This window comes from Chiloscyllium punctatum, chromosome 43 (genome assembly GCF_047496795.1).
Source record: "Chiloscyllium punctatum isolate Juve2018m chromosome 43, sChiPun1.3, whole genome shotgun sequence".
NCBI lineage: Eukaryota > Metazoa > Chordata > Chondrichthyes > Orectolobiformes > Hemiscylliidae > Chiloscyllium > Chiloscyllium punctatum.
In genome coordinates this window covers 47,864,789-47,879,398 of record NC_092781.1, presented here as the reverse complement: position 1 = coordinate 47,879,398, position 14,610 = coordinate 47,864,789, and the positions used below count along the sequence as shown (strand labels likewise).

General features: G+C 43.1%; 1 long non-coding RNA gene across 1 annotated transcript; it reads right to left on the bottom strand.

Moving 5' to 3' along the window:
- Positions 1–4,449: 4,449 nt before the first annotated feature.
- On the bottom strand, positions 4,450–9,041 carry LOC140466524 (uncharacterized). The gene is made up of 3 exons (XR_011955223.1): positions 8,987–9,041; positions 6,845–6,947; positions 4,450–4,488 (listed from the first exon to the last, which is right to left on the bottom strand). It is a non-coding gene; the product is annotated as an uncharacterized lncRNA (long non-coding RNA).
- Between the last annotated feature and the right edge of the window lie 5,569 nt (positions 9,042–14,610).

Here is a 14,610-nt window from a genome sequence, read left to right as displayed (position 1 = left end):
TGTGAAATTGGAAATGGCATTCTTCGGGCACAGCAACGGAAGTGAGTGATAACACTGAGGAACATGAAGGTGAAGGCCATCGAGGAATTCGCAAACCCATCCTCAAAGAAGGAAGTACTACGAGTTTTACAATTGAGTGGATTCTACAGGAAATTTGTTCTAAACATTAGTAACACTTTTAGTTCGTAGTTCGGGGGTCAACCTCCACTTCATAATAACGTGGATTTCGCTCGTGCATACATTACATCATCTGTGACATAGCTAGCGTTGAATACAGCTGCAGATGCTGGAGATCAGACCGGAAAATGTGTTGCTGGAAAAGCACATCAGGTCAGTCAGCATCCAAAGATAAGGATAATCAACGTTTCGGGCATGAGCCCTTCTACACGAATGAGGAGAGTGTGCCAAGCAGGCTAAGATAAAAGGTATGGAGGAGGGACTTGGGGGAGGGGTGTTGGAAATGTGATAGGTGGAAGGAGGTTAAGGTGAGGGCGATAGGCCGGAGTGGGGGTGGGGGCGGAAAGGTCAGGAAGAAGATTGCAGGTTAGGAAGGTGGTGCTGAGTTAGAGGGTTGGGACAGTGTCAAGGTGGGGGGAGGAGAAATGTGGAAACTGGAGAAATCTGTGTTCATCCCTTGTGCTTGGAGGGGTCCTAGGCGGAAGATGAGGTGCTCTTCTTCCAGACGCCGTGTTGCTATGGTCTGGCGTTGGAGGAGTACAAGTACCTGCATGTCCTTGGTGGAGTGGAAGGGAGAGTTGAAGTGTTGAGCTACAGGGTGGTTGGGTTGGTTGGTCCAGGTGTCCCAGAGGTGTTCTCTGAAATGTTCCGCAAGTAGGCGGCCTATGTCCGCAATATAGAGGAGGCCAAATCGGGTTAGGGGATGCAGTAAATGATGTGTGCGAAGGTGCAGGTGAATTTGCAGCGGATATGGAAGGATCAACACGACGGCTGGAGGAAGAGCGCCTCATCTTTCGCCTAGGAACCCTCCAACCACAAGAGATCAAAACGACAGCTGGAGGAAGAATGTCTCATCTTCTGCCTCGGAACTCTCCAACCACAAGGCATGAACTCAGATTTCTCCAGTTTCCTCATTTCCCCTCCCCCCCACCTTGTCTCAGTCCCAACCCACGAATTCAGCACCACCTTCCTAACCTGCAATCTTCTTCCTCACCTCTCCGCCCTCACCCCCATTCCGGCATATCACCCTCACCTTAATCTCCTTCCACCTATCGCATTTCCAACGCCCCTCCCCCAAGTCGCTCCTCCCTACCTTTTATCGTAGCCTGCTTGGCACACTCTCCTCATTCCCGTAGAAGGGTCCATGCCCGAAACGTTGATTCTCCTCCTTCTTGGATGCTGCCTGACCTGCTCTGCTTTTCCAGCAACACATTTTCAGGTCTGATCTCCAGCATCTGCAGTCCTCACCTTCTCACTACATAATGATTAATTCACTGGAAAACGATTTTCTCATCGAATTAGAAAGACCCATAACTGTTGTTTCTGACAACCCGGACAACTGTCAAATTGAATAGAAATCCAGCATGAGACCTGCTGCAAGCGAGCTCCACCGCAAACAGCAACAAACAGGAAACACAGCCAAAGTCAGCTCCGCTCCCTGAGGAAATTCTAGCTGACCGCCGCTATACTAATCATTTATCTCCTCACCCTGATCATCCTGCCACGGGATGATTGGAACTGGGGGCAGGTAAAGAGAAATGTTAGGTGTTCACGAGTTACGGGTCAAGCAGATTAGATGTTGTGTTTGTGCTCATGCCTCCATGTACTCCCAAGAGTGAATTCCCCTGAAACCCATCCCCTTCAACAAATCAGAAATCAATGGCGGCTGGAACGCGACAAGTCCCTGAAGTAACCTCTCTCAGCTTGTCACCGGGAATGGAAAGTTACGGGTGTAAATGTTTGGCCCACTGGAAACCCGCAGCGTACCCATTAAACAAACTTTAGGGATAGGTCTTCGCTTATGCAACCTTTCCAACTATACCCCGGCACTACCCCTCACAGACTCGACAACACAGTGCAAACCCCTGTAATCTATCAGCCTCAAAAACAGCCATCCAATCAGATGGAATGCCGGCTGGCGCCAGTGCATGAACTCGTTGCTCCTCACTCCCGCAGCAAAGTGGTCCACGGGAGAATACAGTTTACTGATCCTTCACGTCCTCAACGTTACCAGCCAAAACACCAAACCCGAGAGAGAGTTCCAGACCGACAATTTGAGAATCTGTAATGGTATCTATGCTATTTGTGGCCACAAAGCCTAACTTTCATTATCCTGACCAGGAGCTGTTATGTTGGATATGCGGTGCAGTCTCATTTGCATATCATTCCCAGTATTTCCCTTTACGACACCACCATATCACAGGAAGCGAAGCCTCACCGAACTTGACCTGGTTCTCTCTATCCTTTCACCCAAATACGCAACCACTCGATTCAAAATAAAAACTCCTCAGCTGGCCCCCACCTTGGAGGAGGTAGCCAACGACCAGCTGAATGTCAAAACTGTTGGCATCCCCAATGGCACCCTGCAAAACTGGATGATCTAGGACTATCTGCTGTTCGAGACAGTGGGCGCATGCACCCTCATCGTTTCCAATTGCTGCACTTAATTACCCAACCCCAGTGAGGACATCAGTAACCCAGCCTGGCATATCCAATGCACTACCACTGTACTGCTCAACCAAAAACCAAATGGGACCTATGGAACTGGGCAAGAACTGTGACAGTTGTCCTGGAGCACAGCCTCGCGACAGGGATTCATATTTGTCATTACTATCATTGTCGATACCGCACCTCTTGCATGGCTATTAAAATGTGTTTAAATCGCCAGCGTTTGTGCTCCAAGGTGCTACCCCCGCCCCTTTACCATGGATCAATGAAGGCCCATTCGAACAATAACTTTGCAACCGACACGGAATATGCAGCTTTGGACTCGGACTCCAAATACAACCCAACTGATGCTGCCCCAACGGCGTCAGATAACCTTCTGGTTCTTGCGACACAGCCTCTTCATCTCAAACCCAGGTCTCAGACAAAAACAAAAAAAGGAGGAATTGTCGGAGAAAAGAAAATGAACTAATCTGCGTGCCCACTAAATGATTGCAGAAGCCATGTCGGTTATTAGCTAAACACAACATACGCAAAATACCTCAACTTGACTACAACGAGCTCAGTAACAAAACAGCAAAACAAGCCATTATCTAAACAGCTTCCAGACTCAATGAATACACTCCTGAGATGATCTGACAACAGTATTCCTAGCTCACAATAGCATCATCTCTATCGAAGTGATGGGAGGACATCCCCAGTCTCCTCAAGTACTGAACTCCACAAAGCCTCCCTCGACTGAGTGACACCTGATTGCACACCACCCTGCATAAGAATTGAAACGAGGATACTGGAGATGAGCACCTGCACTAGACGAGGAACGGACACCCCTGTTACAATTACATTGTTTTCCATTCAATATAGTTTAATTCATATTGTCTTGGAATTAACAATGCACGACATGAACACGGATGTAAAATTATGCACACTATTTGTATCTACAGCACGGGATAAAGAATCCTGGAATTATCTGTGCAGTATGTCCATGCTGTACCACTCCTAGCAATATCTCTTGCCCATGATATCGTCAGAAATAAACCAGTATTCGTCTAATTCACAAGATCTGTGTGTGACCTCTTTTTGTCATTTACGATTCTCCACCAGTATTGCTTTGTCATACTTAAAGTACTCAGTTTTCCAGTTTTTCCATTCAGTACCAATCAATAGGTGAAATTGCATATTCGCATTTGTCTGAACTGAATCTCATCGGGACACTCCCATTCTACAGTCTGGCCAGCTTAATCTGTTTCAAGGAGAGTTTCTGGTTAGACTCGGTTCAATTAACCCTTATTGTCCTCAACAACCCCATTGCATTTATTCAGTAACGGTGCTGTTGTCAAAAAACACAGACTCTTCACATTTTCTGTGCATTTGTCTACAACATGTTTGGTCAATATATTTCATAGCAGTCAACACAATTCATTAGGCACAAAGCTAAATACATTCTTTGGAACAAACAAGCTCTGAAAATGATTGCTGGCAGCCTTTATTATATTGTTGGTCATCAACAGTACATGCAGATTATTGTCTTCTACAAGCTGGAGAATTTATTTATTCTATCATTTACAGTGGCTATATGTATCAATGAGACAATGCCATTGGTTTTATATGAAGCGGTAGAAATGTGCAAAAATCGTTATTATTTCACTTTTTAAATTTGCAGCAGACAATTAAAGCAATGTCCTTGAATGAGTCAGCAATATCAGAAATGGTCCGGGTTTTCATTCAGCTGGGATTGATGCAGCTCTGTCTTATCAGTTGGCTCGTTACACGATAGGGTACCGCACAAAACTGGCAATTTCACAGTGATTACCTCTATCCTTAGCTATTTTGATGTACCCGTCATCACCCCAGTCTGTTCCCCAGCTGGAAAATAAGAAATTCGATTGGTGTTAGAATCAAAACGCTGATAAAAGGGACACGTTTGGGGAAGCAGCTGTTTTAACTCTGGTATACAATTGGAATTATTATAGGGACTGAATTCTGGAATTACTGAGCTAGACAATGAGTTGGAAAGAATAATTTGCATCAGGCTGGAAAGAGACAATTGTTTTCTTTTGCATCAATTGCTGATAAGTACAGTACGTATGGACTCACTACAACATTTAAAATGACATGAGGTGAGATCAATATCAGGGATAGGTCTGCAGATGTAGTAGATATGAAGGGGAAAGTGAATAGGGACGAGTGAGAGCTTGAAATATGGCCTCTTGTAGATTTCCTTCTTGCCTTATGGAAGATGAGATTTTCTCAGGTTTTTTTTACCATCATCGTTTTGAGATTGCCTGCCACTGGATCGAGTGTATGCAGAGCCTGAGTTGATTTGGGCACAGGTTATCCAGTGTCTCCTTAACTGCAAGGATACTTCGGCCTTAAAATTTGTTCCATATCCGGTTACCCTGCCCAAATCACATTTCCAGCTTTACCAAACAATTCCAGCACCCATTACACTGTAATACTGTCTGCCTTATTAAACAACAATGTGTATGTTTTATAAGCTACCCACATACTGTTTCTTCTGGGAAATCATGTCGAAATGTGTGTGTGTATTCACCCGAAACACAGGACTTATTTAATGAAACATTTTGTATCCAATCTGGCCCTGAAATGTGACTGCTTCTTCAAAACCTGACTGCCGTGATTGGAATGATGGCAGCCAGCGAAGCCTCAAAGAATAAATGGCTGAAAGGAGACAGACGGTGGTCGTTGATGGAAAATATTCATTCTAGAGTTCAGTTACTAATAAAGTACCGCAAGGATCAGTTTCGGATCCACTTTTGTAAGTCGACTTTTATATGAATGATCTGAATGAGAGCACAGAAGAATGGTGGACTGATATGCGGATGACATTAAGTTCGTTGGGGTTGTGGATAGTTACTAAGGATGTATGGATTGCAGAGATAAGTAGATAAGCTGCAGAGCAATGACGACAGGTGGCGAATGCAGTTTAACGCGGTAAAGTGTGAGGTGATTCAGTTTGGAAAGAATCCAATGTAATGGGCGAATGGTCAGATTCGTGCTTGTGTAGATGAGCACAGAGATCTCGGTGTCGAGGTACATCGATGTTTGAATGTTGCACCCAGGTTGATAGGGGTATTGGAATGGCATATGGTGTGTTAGCTTTGATTGTTAGGGAGATTCAGTTTCGGAAACAGGAGATCATTCTTCAAGCCGTCCTAAACTCTGTTGCAACCACATTCTGGGTAATATGCATACTTCTGGTCACCATATTACAGGAAGAATGTGCATGCTTTGGAACGGGTTCAGATGAGATTTACTGGGAACTCGCCAGTTATGGAGGGATATAGCAAAAGGAAAAGCTGAGGGAGTTAAGGCTGTTTTCGTTAGGAAAAAGTTTCAGGTGAATTAATTGAGACACATAAGGTAATTAAAATATTTGATAGGTTGGATAGTGAGAGGCTTTTTTTTCCTTGAATGGCGATGGCTGGCAGGCGGGCTTTAAAATCAACAGAGATAGATATTGAACAGATGTCACTGGTAGTTTCTTTCCTCAGATTGTTGTCGGGGTTTGGAACTCTGCCTGCATCAGTGGAGGTATTGCCACATTTCAGAGTATTTGAATGGCCATTGGTCAGGCATATGGACGAGAATGGAATAGTATTTGCTCCATGGGCTTCAGATTGGTTGCACAGGTCGGCGCAACATCGAGTGTTAAAAGAAATGTACTGGGCTGTAAAGTTTTATGTTCTACGTTCCAGAATTGGGGCTGTTAATCTGATCCCATCAGTGTCCTAGTGACAAGTGATTGGAGCTTTGTCCTTGTTTCCCTGTGAACAGGTTGTACAGTTGGGTTTGAGATATGACTTTGCCGCCCATTTCCCTAGGAAATTGTTTTCTTTTGTTGTGTATAGCTATTAATTTTAACCATATGTTTGTAATTTGTACTGGTAAGTTTAAAAACTGGTTGTGATTCAGGGATAATGACACTCTGATGCCTGCCTCTGTGCGAAGCAATACTTCAGACAAGAACTGTACACTTGTAAGTGCAGCGTTACTTGGTGATGGGATACCTGCCTCTGACGTTGTTTTTAGATATCATCTCAGACAGCACAACCATTAAGCATTCACTTCCAGATAAACACAGAGTTACGTGCTCGCTGAACAGATACACAGGTTGCAGCAAAGAGACAGGAAATTCATTCCATGCCACTGTCCCTTCTCCGTCTGTGATCAGGTGTTTGTTATTTCAAAGAGTACGGACCTGTTTTTAACCAGCCAATACTTCATTCCATCCTCAATTCCAAAACCAACCACCAGCACTTCAGCGGTTACATATCCATTGCAATTTTCATCATAGTAAACTCCTGTAAGGAGACACATATTAAATGGTTTATCTGTGAAATATTTAATTAGTGTTAATTTAGCTTTGTTTCATGAACACGGACATGTCTGTTTGTACTAACTGTCTTCAAATTGATCGTCCTCACTCCTCACCATTTCATCTGTTGACTTTAATCAATGTTTCCCAATGACATCGCCTCCGCCATTCTCACTTCCTCTCGGCACATCCTTCAGAGTCAGACTTTTATAGCGTAGAAATGCTTCGAACTGGTCGATCGAAATAGTCCATGCTGAGCACATATCCTCAAGCAATCTAGTCCTATTTTTCAGCACTTGGCCAATATCCCTGTAAACCATTCCTATACATCTACCCATCCAGATGCCTTTTCTAATGTTGTATTTGTATCACTCTCCACCACTTCCTCTGGTATTTCATTCCAGACACGTACCATGCTCTGTGTGAAAACATTGCTCCTCAGATACCTTTAAATCTTTTCCTTCTCACCTTAAACGTACGGTCTCTAGTTTTGGACTCTCCTCCTCTTTATTCGTCCCATACCCATTATCGTTCATGAACCTCCATAAGCTCACCCTTCAGTCTCTGTCGTACCAGCAAACAAGGCTGCAGCCTTCTCAGCCTCGGGCGAAAGTGAGGACTGCAGATGCTGGAAATCAGAGTCCAGAATAGACTTCTGCTGGAAATGCACAGCAGGTCAGGCAGCATCTGAGGAGGGAGGAAAATCGACTTCATCAGGAAGGGCTTTTGCTCGAAACTTGATTTTCCTCCTCCTCAAATGCTGCCTGACCTGCTATGATTCTCCAGCAAAACTCTAAGCTTGACTCAATTCAGCCTCACTCTAACCCTCAAATACTTCAACCCTTGCTAAGTCCTTGTAAATATTTTCTGGATCCTTTCAAATTTAAAAACATCTTTCTTACAGCATAAAGTCCAGACTTTAACATAAAATTCTAAAACTAGCCTTACCAATGTCTTTTGCAGCTGGAACATGACATCGCAAAGCATATACTCAATGCACTGACGAATGCTGCTTTCACTACCCTGTCGACGTGTGACTCTAAAATCATGGAACTATGCACGCGGGCCTCGAGATCTCTTTTTTAAAAAATAACACTCCTTCAGGCCCTGAAACATTCTGCATACATTTCTTTACTTTCTTTAATTGTCTCCTGTCCATTCCGGCTGGCTCTGTACCACCATCCCTTTTCTTATTTAATTTCCTTGTTCCACCGAATCACAGACTATCTGTTTTCCAATTGAAGGTCCGACGTTGATTACATTCTTCCATTTTTTAAATGATTATTGCTGTTGTTTTTATATCTTGCTGAGATTATTTTCGGTGTAGAAATAATTTCCCAGACATGTGCAGAAGACACTGACCATGGGATCTGACCGTGTGGAATATCGGTTTGCTGCCATGTGTGTTAACACATTCTGTTAACTTACAAAATCTTACACCTGGGGTAATAAAGGAGCTCCACTCTGCATTCAGTATTTTTCGGGTCTGTCTCCAATTGTGGGTTGTACAGTAGAAGTGCTTTGTGATTTGAAATGTTGATGGAGTCAATAGGGAATAGTCCTGCACATAGAGACGACCTGGATCATCATCACAAGGAAGCTGTGCAGGCTCCACCTCCCTGTTCAGACCACCGTCTTTGCAAGTCATCTCGAGTCGCCACACGAGAGGAGATCAAGAACAGAATAGAAACAGCTGCTGAGAGAAGAGATGGAGCAGAGAGTGAAAGACTCTCAGCAGGAGGCTAAGAGATTTCAAGTCCAAGGTCTCGCCCTTCCTCTTGATCCAGATACAGTGAGTGTAGCGTCTTCGGTTTACAATTAATAAAACGCTGACATATGCAGGCACTCAGCAGCACATCAGGACAGTTACATCTCACCGTCAGTTCTCTTAGCTATAGCACAATCAGTAATATTAATACCAAAATAGTGACAGTAAATGTGTCTGTAGATTTATGATTTCTAATACCTTTTCTTGAACAGTCGATAATCTGATTCAAAGACATCATACAGTACTCTGCGACTTACCTCCTTTATAATGTTGAAAGGATTTCAGACTTGCATTAATCACAGCAGTCATCGGTCCAATCTCTCTCACTGCTTGTTCCAATGCTGCTTCGCCTCCCCAAACCCATTTGTAGGCAGTGATTTTAGCAGCAATTTTATCTGATTCAAATCTGCAGTAGTCTCCAGGCTAAATTTTAAATAAAATGTTCAAAAGGAATACTTATTAAGATCATAATAAAGGTATTTTTTCTTTGCTTGACTCGTTTCTGCATTCCGACTTTGGCAGCCAATTTATTTTCCCAAACCTGTGCGATATTTGTTCACTATTTGTTTAGAAAAAGGCACATTTTGCGCGACTTAGCACGAAAACAAACTGTTTCTTCTAACTCGTCCACGCCAATCACACATCCTGACGTATTGTACTCCCATTTGCGACCACTTGGCCCTGAACACTTCCAATCCATATACCCATCTCCGTACCGTTTTAATTTTGTAATTGTACCAGCCTCCGCCACTTCTTCAGGGAGGTCTTTCCATACGTACATGAAACTCGGCGCGAGACAGTTACAACTCAGATCATTTTTAGGGTTTTCTTGTGTCAAACTTAATGTTTATTGCTAAATGTATTCGAAACATTCTACACTGAGACCAAGCAATGGTATTACAAACGACTTGAAATGTGAGAAAATAAAAAATATATATACTTTGGTTTGACAACTCAATATCCCAATCAAGCTCACCATCTAGTTAGCTCATACCGAAACAACATTAGAAAGAGTTGAGGCGCTTCACAGTTTTCAGTCGACTCATCTGAAAATGGTGATCATACAGTAGTGAAATAAATTCTTCACATGCAGATAATCGTTTCCCAAACCGTCAATAATGACATCATTAGAGTCATTGGATTACAATTAATTAGTATTAGTCTCAGTGCCTATTCAAATATTTCCCCTTTCATCTTCAGGCTCTGCTCTCTTGGTTTGGACTCCGATCCCATGGCTAAGGCATTCTGCTCTTTACCCGATTCATGTATTTCATGATTTCATAGACCTTGATAACTCTGCCTCTGTTCCTCCGCTTGGAGAACAGCCCCACCCTATTCAGTCTCTCCCGATAACTGTAACCCAATCCCAGCAAAATCCTTGCCAATATTTTCTGCACCCTGTGAATGTTAACAATATCCCCCTTTTAACAGAGCAACCAAACGCGTGTACAGTTTTACAAATGTGGCCTCGCCAATGTCCTGGACAGCTGCAATATGACGTCCCAATACCTGTATCAATGTTTTGAACAATAAAGGTAACCACGCCAAAGGCCTCCTTCACCATCCTATCTATCCTCGGCTCCACTTCCAGTGAATTATACACCTGCACCCCTCGGCCTCTCTGTAAATTCTTGCATGATGGAAATGATGGAATATATTGATTGCCTAGAGTATGGTCTCAATGCCCGTGTTTAAACGAAAATTGGACAATTATAAATGTGGTGATTTTGCTACTCTCTGATGGAGTAAAGATTCTGGTCAATAATTTTCAATTACTTCTCAACAATGTTGCAGTTACTTCAGTTTCAGGACACAGGGCAGAACATTATGCCAACTCTGGGGTGAGATTGATACTGGGAGTGATATCGAAATGGGTGTGTGTGTGTAGCAGGATGAATTGCCACATACACCCAGATTTAATTTCAAGATGGCTTAAAATGTAGTTGTGGCAGACTGCGTCAGCGTTCATTCAAACTTGGCTGGGAGAAGGTGTGATGAGTTGCCTGCCAGAACATTTGCAGAATTTTTGATCGGTACTATTCTGTTCAAGAGAGAGTTCAAGGCTTTTGACCCAACGTCGGTGACGGAATGACAATAAATTTCTGAGCCGGGATGGTGATTGATTTGAGGGGATGTTGTAGAGAGTGGTGTTAAGTGTACCTACTACCCTCCTTGGTGGAATTGGCCTTCGGTTTGGAAGGTTCTGTCTACATTCCATCAGTCAACTTCACAGCTGTAGCTCGTGGATTGTACATACTGCTATCACTTTGGATTGATATTGAAGGGAATTAATATTTGTGGCTTTGATGCCAGACAAATCGAGTGAATGACCTGGATGGTGTCAAAGCTACTCAGTGTCCAAACATAGAACACTGAACAGTGCAGCACAGTGCAGGCCCTTCGGACCCCAATGTTGTGCCAAACATTTATCTTAATCTAAGATAAACCTAAATACACACCTCTTCAATTGCTGCCGTGCATGTGCTTGACCAGCGGTCGCTTAAATATTCTTAATATTTCTAACTTTACTAACAAAGCTAGCAGTGCAGTCCACGCATCAAAACCACTTTGTGGAAATAACCAACCTCTGATATCTTCCCTTTGCTTTCTCCAGTGGCCATAAAGGTATGACCTCTCCTGACAGCCCTTTTCCTGGGTAAACGTCTCTGGTTACCTTCCACTTCTTTATCCAAGCCATTTATAAAAAAAACATTCCTTAATCCAAAATCTTTATCCAAACAATCCAAAATCCTATATCTGCGAACATTTTTCAGTACCTTGCTGACCACAGACGTAAACCTACCAGACAATAATTTCCTGGTTTTTTTCCCTATTTACTTCCCTGAAGAGAAGTACAATATATGCCTCCCTCCAAACATGAATAACTACTATGGAGAGGTTGGATTCAAAGATCATTGCCAGAGGTGCAGTAACCTAATTCCTCACTTCTCGTACGAAATGTGGATATATCTGATCTGGCCCTCGAGATTTAATCATTCTCATGCTTTTCAGAATTTCCACCAAATCCACATTCTTAATATCAATCTGCTGAAGCCTATTAAGCTCTTCCACAGTATTCTCTCTAACATCAAGCTCCCTCTGTCTCATGAATACTTAAGCAAATAAACTTATTTTGCTTCTTCTCTACCTCGCCACGTTCAGTGCTTAAGTTCCCATCACTGGGTTAGATCCAGCTTACACTCTCTCAGATCATTGTCTTATTCCTAATGAACGTGTGTCAAACATTTGGATTTTTTTCAAATCCTTCCCGCCAGGGCTTTCTCATGCCCCCAACCAGTTTCCTCAGTCCATTTTTGCGTTCTTTCCTTTCGACCCTGTAATCTTCAAAATATGCGCCAGATCCTCTTCTACTCTTGTCATCCAGGGCTCCTTCCCTTTAAAATTCCACACCGGTCTCATTGGGACAAAGTTATTCAACATAGCAAAAAAATGCTCCACATTTCTGTTGTGTGTTTCCGTAAATCAATTATTCCTAATGTACACTCCACAGGTCCTGTATAAGAGCAGTAAAACATCCCGTCCCCAGATTAAATTTCCTCTCATAAAGTCAGTTTCTATTCCTCCCCATGGCGACCTCAAATTTGAGGCATTTATGCTCTCTGTCACCAAAATGCTCTGCCACTGAGTTATCTGGCACTTGGCCTGGCGAATTGCCTCGTACCAAATCCAATATGGCCACCCCAGTCGGCATATCTACTTATTGCGTCAGGAATACTTCCTGGAAACACCTAACAAAATCATCTCCATCCAGATAATCTGCACCACGGATTTTCCATTTAATATTGGGGAATTTCAAATCTCCCTTATCAGCAATTCTGTTATTTCTGCACGTTTCCAAGATCTACTGCCCAATCTTTCCAATGTCTATAGGAGACAACCAATAAAATAACTATTTCTTTCTTTGTTGTCGGAGCTGCAGTCATCCAGAGAAGTGGAAGTATTTCACCATATCCTTGCCTTTTGTTCAGTTGATGGAAAGGCTTCAGAGATGTTGATAGTGTGCAATTCAGTAATGGTCAAATTCTCTCCCATGTTGGATTATGTCATTGCCTGGCACTTGTCTGGTGAGAATGTTATTTGTGATTTATCTTCGCAAGTAGAGATATTGTCCACACTTTGCCGCATTGGACACAGATTTCTTCAAAATATGATAAATTCAAATGTTGCTGACAATCGTGTAGATATTCCCCCTGCGTACCTTTTGTATTGAAGAGCAGTGACGAAGCAGCTGAAGATGGCTTTCCCAAGAAGGCTACACGGAGGAAATCCGATCGACATGTCCTGAGCAGAAAGACATCAAATAACTGCAAACACCTTTCAGTGTGTTCGATATCATTACAACTAAAGGAGCTTTTTCTTCCCATTCCCATTCACCCCAGATTTTCTTGGGCTCCTTGATGTCACGTCATGCCTTAATGGAAAGGGGTGTCATCCTCACTTTAACTCTTGAGATCATGTCGTTTCCCCAAATGTGGACTGTAAATTAGGCACTAAACGTGTAATGAATCACAAGCCGAGTATTCGTGCTGGAATTCAAACTGAGGCTGCCAAATTGGCAATTTATAATACTGACCAGTTCTGATACCAATGCCAATATAATTCATTCAGCGGTGAGTGAGGTGCTCAACATGAGAGGACAACGACATGCAAATGTGTTCAGAATTGCTTGGGGTCTGGAAATATCAAGTACCAGTTGAGGAAGGGTACACCTGCTGATATGTGACCTTACTGCACCACACCCTACCCCAGCCAAACACACTCCTACACAAAGCTGTGTTGTGATCGTCACGTCCACTCCTCTCACTCAATCACTTACTGTTGGTCTGTTACCCAAGATCAATACCAGCCCTCAGGTTGTTGTTGTACGCAATGTTACTGCCTTCCTGTTGAGCAGGGCCACTGGCCTCTGGCTGGTAATGACCACTCCTTGGTGATTTCATTTGTGCAAAGCCCTTCTCTTGTCCAGCTCAGTGTCCGAGTGACAATACGAACACTGGGGCTTCATGAAAAGAGGAGACTCTGTTAATGTCGACTTGCCAGCCAGTGAGTGAGAGGCCATCACCTCCATAAAACATAGTCAGAGAATAGGTTGAGTTTACAGTGCTGCCCAGTCACCAGATCATGTATGCCTGTCATATGAAGAGAGCGTTTCTTTCGTTCAGTTGTTTATTTGGCCAATGAAACGCTCGAGTTTGGAGAGCAGAGTGGATGGGCAGACAATGAACTTAAAGTCTGCGTGGCCTCAGGAACAATTAAACAGTGTTGGCAGAAAGCCAAAACAAAAGCGACAGCAGTCCTGGAGAATAACGCACAAGTTATCTACAATGAATCCAGACATGAGAGTGTGGAAGAGCTGGGGTAAGGGCTTGAAGAGTGAACTGAAGAACAAGGTGAAGCTGTGTGGCATTGAGACAAAGAGCTGGGATTTGCAAGCAAGAGGCTGATCCCAATCAAATTCAATACTCGGGGCAATTGTGATGTGTAGAAAGACAACAATGGCTTCTGGAAGAACAACATTAACCGTAAAGCAAATTACGCAAAAAAGTCTTCTGAGTATCGATTCAAGCCAAGTTTCTTAATTACACCACAATATGCCAAATGTCAACCCAGCAAGTTGCACGGTAAATGACATTCCTAAAGAGTAAACATCTCTCTTAACAAAGGACCATATTTACACACAGACCTACCAACGACATGAGCACATAATTCGAAGATTTCTCATCAAACGTTTATAACTTCTTGTCTCTCACACTCCAAACGTAAAATTGCAGCGTATATTAGAGTGACTGACCAGCCCAATGGGGTACATGGGAGAAGGAGACAGACTAAAATAGTTACCTTTATTCCGGACTCTTCAGAT